At 38.0% G+C, this 9,727-nt stretch overlaps 1 long non-coding RNA gene across 1 annotated transcript; it reads left to right on the plus strand.

The window, feature by feature from the left end:
* Positions 1-2,885: 2,885 nt before the first annotated feature.
* Positions 2,886-6,152, plus strand: LOC146311908 (uncharacterized). Its single transcript, XR_014772196.1, has 3 exons — positions 2,886-3,038; positions 4,978-5,160; positions 5,250-6,152. It is a non-coding gene; the product is annotated as an uncharacterized LOC146311908 (long non-coding RNA).
* The last annotated feature ends 3,575 nt before the right edge of the window (positions 6,153-9,727 follow it).

The raw sequence follows: 9,727 nt of genomic DNA on the forward strand, positions 1-9,727 counted from the left end.
ACTCAGCCATAGTCTATAAAAAGTCAAAAAATTGTCAATGTCCCAGAGCCTAAAGTGGCATCTTCAGATCGGTTCTTTTGCCCACCGAACAGTCCAAAACTCCAAAAGAGATTCTTCATTTACTGTCATACATAAATGACTAAGAAAAGCAGCAAACACGTGGATTTAAGAAGTTCAAATCAACAAATGACTGACATTCTTGCTTAAAGAATGACTGAATTTGATTTGACTCAATTGATTAATTGAGTAATCATTGTACCTCTATTAAGGGCCCAAGTGAAGGGGAAGTGTCCCACTTTGTCCAGTCTGTAATCCAGCCCTGACCTACACTAAAGTCTGTGCTCTCTTGCAGCATCAGACCAGTAATCTTGTCCCCGGTCTTGTTTGGCACCACTCCTCCCGGCAGAGGAGTTGTTGGGGTGTTGCTGTGAGCGGCAGAGTGCACGGGGCGGGTCATCCCTCTTAGTTTCTTGATGACTGATACAAATGCAGACAAGCCTGAGGAGGAAACAGAAGAGGATAAAAACTCCCGAGACTGCAGAGACGCATGGGGAGGAGTTGAGGTGTCACACAGTGGTGCTCCCGCGGGTGTCTGCGCCCAATCTCAGAGGCCTCTGATTAAAGAATGATTTATAGGGGCTGGTTGGAGAGGCCCGCTCAGCAATCCGTCTAGTGAATGAGATTTTTCTTCAGGAAGAGGGCGGGTAAATCAAACTTTGGGTGTGTGAAGCCTGCACAGCACGGTGATATGGCTCCATGATTAAATGTTATAATCACCTCTGCTGAGTGTGAGGTTTGGTCCTGCTGCTTGTTTTTTATCAAGGATGCTGATACCAGCAATCAGTTTACTCTTTCTTTAATTTGCAGGACATATGTCTTGTTTCAGGTCATTATAGAATATAGTGTTATCCTCTTAAAACTGATGTATTATGACAGAAGAACAATTTAATTCAATGTCACTTTATACAGAAAAAAGATAATACAGGAAAGGATACGCACGCCCTGTAGAAGAGAATTAAAGGGACAGTTCTGATTGTGTGAAGTGGGGTTGTGGAAGTCATCGATAGTCAGTGTATTGCCTACACTAGATAGTGGTTGACCCCCAGTTTGGAGAAGCAGAGAGTACCATCATTTAAGCCAAGCGATGAACTGCTGTGGACAGGGTCAGCAGCAAAACGTACACCTAAAAAACACTATCAGTTTAAGTGTACACTGTGTTTAGAATATTTTCACCACTTTACTTTGCTGTCAGACATCCTTCTCTGATGGGAAACCACTGTTACACAAGCCAAATATAGCTCTCTTCAAACCAACCAAACCCCATATGCAAAATCAGTCATTTTACCTCACAGAGCATGGGAGTTGCTGGTCGTCCTCTGCCTCCATCTGTGAGCTAGTTTCTGTTATTGCGTGACTTTGGTGAATCCCAACTTTTCTTTTAAAACACCAAAGTCACACAATGACACAAACAAACTAACAGATCAAGCCAGCGCTAGATTAGCGACTCCCATGCTCTGTGAGGCAAAATGACTAATTTCTCCTAAGGAGTTTGGTTGTGTTGGAGAGAACAATATTGGAAAAGGTTGAGAAATAAAGCAGTGAAAATATTCTAAAAGTACTGTACACTTAAACTGATCTCATATTTTGAGGGGAGCCTTTTTTTAAATGGCTAAAACACTTTTTGTTGCTGACTCTGTCCACAGCAGTACATTGTTTTCCTCTCTGCATTTCCAAATTGGTACCTCATACAAACCCACTTTAGATAATCTAAACTACCCGTTTAAAAAAACAGGCAGTTGATCAACTATAAAGAGGACGACAATTGTGGCCATTACGTTGAGAGAAATTTATGAAATTTTGAAAGAAGGTTTGCCGGGATGATTCTTGGATTCCTCAGACCCCTGGTATGACAGGATATGATGTACGTTTTGTGGAAAACAAACAATGTGTGTGAAAGCTGAATGTGTTTTTCTTTAATATTGTTACTCCTCTTTTGGAGATCACTGAATAACGGCCATTGTGAGCCTATACTGACCACTCCATCAGCAGCTCTGCTCATTTGTCAAGGGTACGTGAAGCCTGAGGGGGAGACGTCAGCTCGTCCTGACTCTCAGACGCTGAGCAGAGATACAGATGATCCAGACAACTTCACATCCCAGATGGATGAAGAATCACTCCCACAGATACAGTTTACACCCCCCACCCCTCTCCTGTAACACACACACTGCACACACTGAACTGTTTTGTCTAGTGACAAACATGCAATCGCAGTGAAGTGTGTGTGTCAGAATGTCAATTATCAGAGTGTTATGATATGAACATAGCTACAGAGAGTGTACTGGAATTAATGATTTATTCATTTTAGACCTCAGGCAGTCAAATACTGTGGTAGACCATGATGCTGACGGTATGAGCAGATATGCTAAAGCTGGAAAACCAGCACATTTAGTATCCGTAGGTAAAATAGTGGCAATGAAATAAAAAGGGACTTATCCTGCAACAATCTCAGGGTTAAGAATAGCTATAAGCAGAATATGGTTATAATAATTTAATGAATTTCCAAACCTCCAACATGCAGCATAGTCCTGAGCAGAGTTCAGTTAAACACCTTATTTATTATCCATCAGATTCCCTACTTTTTCAGCATAAAATGAGGCAGAGACGAATCTGAATTAACTAGACACCTCAGAAATCTGGTCTATTACACATATTTAAAATGAATAAATATGAAAAGCTACTTTTAATTTCAACTGTTTTTATACTTAAAATGTTAAATATATGGGGGCTGCTGTGCAGGCCTAACAGCAGCAGCTACAGCCCTTTAAGTTATATGGTTGTCCAATAATGCTGCAACACTGACACCTGCTGGTCAGATGAAGGCAGTGCAGCCACAGTGCGTCACTTCAAACTCAAGTGAAAGCGAAAGCATTCGAGGTGTAAACGTTGTATTTCCTGTATATTTTCAGACGCAGGTGTGTCACAGAACAACAGATATTCGGTTATCAAAACTAAAGTAGATGAAATGGACCGGACAAGCAGTAAGTTAACTCAAAATATTAAATTCGTTGCTCTGAAGATGCTTCAGAAAAAATCTGTTTCTCAAAAAATCTCGAAGGCCCAGCTATGGATGGGCATTGCAGATTAGTTTAGGCTGTGGTGTGTGGTGTTTGATTTATGCTACTTGTCCCTGTACAAAGAAACGTTAAATAAATAGTAAACATACTGGTTCTGTTGTAAAATGTCTTCTGTGACTGATGACATTATTTTATCATCAGTGTGTGTAAGCAGGATTTTACTGTTGGAGCAAGTTTGGGTGGAGATTGTTTGAACTATGTCACAAATTCACAGATTTAATCTCGAGCATTGCAATGTAACATCTGAATGTGAAAAGTACCCGGTAGCTACAGCTGTCAGACAAATGTGGTGACTAGAAAGTACAGTATTTCACTCTGAAATGAAGCAAGGTAGAAGTAAAAAGTCATAGCAGAAGATGACAATACACAGGTAAAGCACGAGGTCCTTAATGCTATACTTAAATACCACAGATACCACTGTTGCATGGGTATAAATACCATTAATTATTGCAATCATCATCATGCAATCATGTTTCACTTCAAATGCTGAAAGTTTACACATAATGAAAGTGACAGAATACAGAACTGACCACAAAGCCTTTTTTTTTTATTACACCTAATAATGAAATATTATATGTTATATGAGTAAATAAACAAAGTACAATATCCTGCACAGTATATACAGTAGGAGTTTAAGATAATATCGATGCTTGAGCATCATCATATTATGTTTTGTGTTACTGCCTTGATTCTCAAAAACATTGTGTTGTGATATCATGATACGTGCACTGGTTCATTTTGTGTTGTGTTTAAACCCCTCGACCTCTAGATAGTGTCGTTATCTGACTTCACTGTTCTGATCTTCAGATCTTATGCATGTGGTGATGTGTCCTTTCTACTAGGACAGTTTTTCTAGAATTAGATTTATAAAATGTCAAATACATGACTGAGTTTATAGTATCAAAATATATTGCAATATATGAACCATAGTCCCTGAATCGTCGTATGTATTTTTTTTCCACAGCTTCGTCGTGACAAAACACAGATTCTGTTAATAAGTCCTAAAAGGTTTTGAGGCACGATATTCAATCTTTGTTAACTATCCTGTCTGTAAAACCATGTGAGCGTGTCAAAAACCTGTGTGTGATTAAAGACACTGATCTTAACTTCTGGAAGCACATCTTTAATATCTGCCTTTTATCATCGTACAAATACATCAAAAGTTAGATGTTTCCTCTCTCAGTCAGACTCTGAAAAGCTGGTTCATGCTTTTATTTCTAACAGACTGGATTACTGTAATGCACGTCTTGCTGGACTGATAAAGCAGACAATAAATAAACTCCAGTTTATTCAGAATGCAGAAGCCAGAGCATCAACAAAAATCAAAACATCTGAGCACATCACTCCTATTTTATCATCTGCTCACTGGCTCCTAGTAAAACAAAGAATTGATGAATCTGATGGTTTTTTAAATCTACTTTCCTATTTTATATGCTGTTGTATGGTTTGTCATGCATGGTGTATCTTGAAGCACATTGAGTTTATGCTTGCCATATGAAAGGTTCTACATAAATTCTATATCAATAAATTAATTCAGAGTTATGATCATAAACATCTTTTGTGAGGTCACAGTGACCTTGACCTTTGACCACCAGATCCTGATCACTTCATCTTTCAGTCCAAGTTTACGTTTGTGAATTCCCTCAATGTGTTCTTATGTTGAATGAGATTATGAGAAAGAAGATGAACGGGGAGACAATCAGTCATCTGAGGCATGAAAAGTCACAAAAATATCAAGCTGATGAAATGATGTTTGTATGTATATTAAGTTGTTAAAAGTTCCCAAAGAGAATATCAGGGTTAAGAAAAACTCAAATTTGATCTTTTGTTTTTCCTTTTTCAGAAAAGATTTTCATATATGAAGCTGGAAACACTTTGGGCTCCTATAAGACATTTGTAGAAAAGCTCACCAAAAGAGGTGCAAGGGAAGCCAAATCAGCAGAGGACAGTGAGGTGTCCATTGTCTTCTGTCCCATTGTCAGTCGTTTTGAGACTGACATTAATGCAGCGTTATCCAGCGCCAAAGGTAAACACGCCACCACACAAAGCACATAAAAAACGTTACACTATGTTTTGGATGCAAACTAAGATGTGTGTTTTCTGTCTGTATCAAAGAAAAGGGATGTACCAAAGTGATTCTGGTGGCGATGCATCACACTTTTGACAAAGGCTACATTTTACCAAACCACAGACAGCAGAACGACGACATGGTCATTCTCATGGTGGACTGCCTCTTCTTTGAGAAAAAGGGACTTTTGTCCTGCACTTGCAACAAAACGGCAGTCGAGACAGTCCGTAAAGAGGTAATCACATCCTTTTTATATGCTGTAGTGTTATATTGGTATTTGGTAAGTACTGTAATTAATAATACATGATCATGTTTACTTAACTGTGCCCTTTGTTTCAAGATCAAATTGAAGGACATTTATCTTGTTAACAGAGGGTAAGAACTGAAAGCAGTGAGGCATACTGGTGACGTCTGTAGTTTCCATCAAATTTTGCTCAGTGAGGACAACCTGCAGTTGTTCCAGGTTTATTCACTTTTCCCACAAAATCATTTAATTTACTTTGAGCAAAATCTTTGATCTATTTTTGTGAAAGTTTTGTCAAAAATGAGGGAAACATTCGTGGAATATTTTATGTGTCACAGTTGTTTTGCTTCAGTTAAGCAGACAGTAAGTAAGGGATAATGTACATCGAGTGGCTTGTTATTGCAAAATGAACCCCGACAGGGTGGTGGATGTCCATGGTTTATTTTGACATAATGACCCGCTCATTGTACGTTATCCCGTTTATTACACAGGAAACTTAATGTGCAAAGTCCTGGCTCTGCTGCATTACTGGATTTTGGTCCAGGTAAAATACAAGTGATGTCGCAGCAGTGCAGCTTGTGATTTCTTTATCTCCAGATGAGTAAAGGAGTAAGAAGATGAAGCAATCAGCTTGCTTGCTTACATTGCTTCCATGTAGGAGGGTCCACTATCACAATAAGTTAGTCCACTATTCATGCATGAAGAGGTGCAAGGCTCTGTGCGGCTCTGGCTACTTGTTTTTTTTTTAAAAAAAATCATAATCTGACACAAAATATTAACTTAAAAATGAAAAAAAAAAAAAGATTTTATTGATTAAAAAAAAAAAAAAATCATCTTTTTATAGCAGCGGCCTGCTATTCAGAAATGACAGATGTTAGAATGCTTTAATTGACCAATCAGACTCAAGTATTTAACAAAGCCATGTAATAACAATAACAACTACTTGTAAACAGTTAAATGCTGCATATCAGTTGTTGTTCTTAGACCAGTCTCCCATGTATTTTTCTGTACATTTAAACAAAAATTATCAATTGATCGTGTTAAAAAAGACAGCGAAATGCGATACATTTATTGATTTTGTTGTAAATACTGTATTTTTGGGTATTTTAAGAACATTTTCTCACCTGAAATATTCCGAACATTTTCCTTATCTTTTTTACTTGAGGATGATATACCCAGAATCCTCATCCTTCAGTATTTATTTCTTTCTATGTACACTTTTTTTTTAAATGGAATTTGACGCTTTTCTTTTCATTTTTGCAGCTGGGTCTAACAATAAAGCAGAAAATGAAATTAGGAAGTTGGAAAATCAAGAAGCCTTCTGGTGAGCTGAAGAAACTGAAAAAAAATCAACTCAACTGACTTTCATATATCCTCACCTAAATACTCTGTAACTGCACTCTGTTTGAACTATTTTAATAGATGTACATAAATATGAATGCCCATTACATCTCTTTTTTCATTTGTATGATGGTTTAACAGCTATGTGCTGTATTTGTATATATTTTAGTTTAATCTAAATCACTGATTGTTATTATATCTCAATGCTGATTCACTTTTCTTCCCAACTGATTATGTGTTTTTTGGACCCTGATGAGAAACTATAGTTGATACACATTGGTCTATTTGATTGCCTGTTTGCTGGAAGAATAAATATAACATTATTTCACCTCAAGATGTGACTTGTTTTTTCCTGTTTGTCTGCACTGGATTTTGTTTATGATATAGAAGTTCATCAGACTGTAGGCTGTAAACTTACTGTTCTTACTGTAGGCTGTCGTACTTACTCTGGTCTTTGTGATCTGGGCTTATTTCTTGGCTAGAGGTTGCCTTTAGAGCAATGGCATTCTGTAGCCCCCTACTTCTGCACGATGACCTCAAGAAAACCAGAGCAACAGAGGTGGAGCTGCAAAGTCTAAGCCCCTGCAGTTAAACTGATCATTATTTCTATCTGACTATGTGTAAGTATGTGTACCACTGTTCTGCATATTTGTGAAAGGTGGTGTTACTGCAGATAAAATACTTTGGTAATGCTTTACTTGAAGGGGTTTGCATAAGACTGTCATTATACTGTTATAACCATATCATATCAGTACTGGTGTGGTTTTCTTGCTGGGTTATTGGCAGGTTATGTTGTCTTGGTTAATGTCAAGTTGTCATAACAAAGACATCTTAAACAATGTCAACTTTGCATCAAAAATAACTGAATGACACTTAATGACAGCAGTTTTAAACATTTTTAAAATCTCCATCATGTTCATGACATTTGTCATGACATGGTTATGACAGTCTTATGCAAACCCCTTCACATAAAATGTCACCAAGAGAAGAGGCATAAGAAAACTAAGAGTCTAAGTCAGGTTAATGACTCTGTGAGACTGGACTTATGCGTAGTGATGCTTTAAGCTGAATGCTACGTGTCAGCATGCTAACATGTCCAGAGTGACACTGTTAACATTGTACGTCATGGTGGTTTGCCTTTGGGTCTTGCAGCAGTGACTTTGCTGCCTTTACTTCCATTTGATTGAAGGTACTTTAATGATGAAGTTGTGTGCTTTGCTGAAATATGCAAATTCTGTTGAAGCATCAGCTTGGCACCATGTTGGACACAGATTCCCCTGGGAGATCTTGTAAATCGTATGCTGATATGCATGATGGTCTGACTCTTGCTGACTTTGTTGATGTATATGAGCCTGGAATAGTACTCCTCTAGTACAGTACAAGGTTAATTCTTTCATGTATTGACCCAATTTTTTTTGGCAAGGTCTCCTCTCTCGGCCATTTCTGTCATTTTGCATCTTTTTTAGAATCACATTATAAGTTGTACTGACATAAACAGTGAGATTATAATGCTTTTATATGTTGTGGTCAGTGCAATATATTTTGTGTAACATCAGTCCTGAGAGCTGTTCTTCCTGTGGGACATCTTGTTGCTCTTAAAGCTGGTCTTTGATAACGAGGCCTTTTAATTTTCTTGTCTTTGTTTCGGGTGTAGCGTTGAGTTTATGGAGACTTTTCTGTTTCTGTAGTTGGTAAACAAGATTAGCCACATTTTATTGTAATAGTGTCATCAGTCTCTGTTTGACTTTGGTTGTTCCTGCACAGTGTATCTGCAAAACAAAATACCTTACTAAATGCATTTGGTAAGGTTTTTTACTTAGTTTCTATGTGAAAGCAGTTTTTATATGCCAGTAAATACTTTCAGGGCAAATACTGATAAGGTTTGTTAAAGTATTTTCAGTATCAGCAAGTCATGTGTTTCTTTAAGGAGTAGTTTGACATTTTGGGAAATGCCCCTTTTCAGTTTTTCACCAAGAGTCAGAGGAGAAGTGTTGTACCAATCTAACATCTGTCTGCTAAATTAGAAGCTACTGCCACCAGTTGCTTAGCTTAGCTCAACGACTAGAAACTGGGGAAAAATGTTAGATCTTGTTTGTTTAATCCATAAAAAAATGTCTTGGGAGAAGAACGAGTTAGCTCGATTTGCAACTAAAGTGAATCAGAAATCTTTCCGATGATTGCTGGAACAGTGGAAAGACTTACTAAGATGGTTATGGTGAGTTTTATTTTGTTTCTACTGAGTTTGAATGAAGTGTATTTTACAATGAATTGGAAATAAAGCAAGTCTTAGTTGGGTTAATGACAGAAACATAAATTCAGAAGGTGTACAGCTTAAACTAAGAGAGAATGTGATACAAATCATGAGTTGATTCACTAGTATCGACTGAAGAAAACAAACCAAGCCTTCTCATCACTGTTTCCTGGCAAGGCCCAGTTGACTTTCTGGAGTCTGCGCTGGTTGCCTGGAAACCTCACGGGGACAAAACGCTAGCTCTTTCCCCCCTGTTACCAGTCCTTGTGCTGAGCTAACCAGCTACTGGCGGTAGATTCTAATTAACGTACAGATAAGAGAGTGGTACCAATCTTCTCGTCCAGCTCTCAGCTAGAAAGCAAAAGATAAATTTCCCAAAATGTTGAACTACTTCTTCAAGTTAACTCAAAGGGCTTTCGGCCAAATACTCATGTGGCATCTTCCTGGTCTGTTATGGATGCACCTCTGTGTCACATCCCCGTTTTAACTCAGTCAGCAGTGCATGCTGGTACATGTTGTGCTGGCTTTGGCCTTCCAGGCAGTTTAGAGGTTCATGTTAATTTCATAACTGCTGTGGCGCCCTAGAGAGCTGGCTAACTCTGTGGAGAGAAAAAGACTTCTGTCTTTAGAGAATTCATAGTCGCTTAAAGAATATTATTCTTATATAAACAAATTAAATCCACAGTGCA

Source organism: Lutjanus erythropterus, chromosome 17, assembly GCF_056507025.1.
Source record: "Lutjanus erythropterus isolate fLutEry1 chromosome 17, fLutEry1.hap2, whole genome shotgun sequence".
Taxonomy (NCBI): Eukaryota; Metazoa; Chordata; class Actinopteri; order Lutjaniformes; family Lutjanidae; genus Lutjanus; species Lutjanus erythropterus.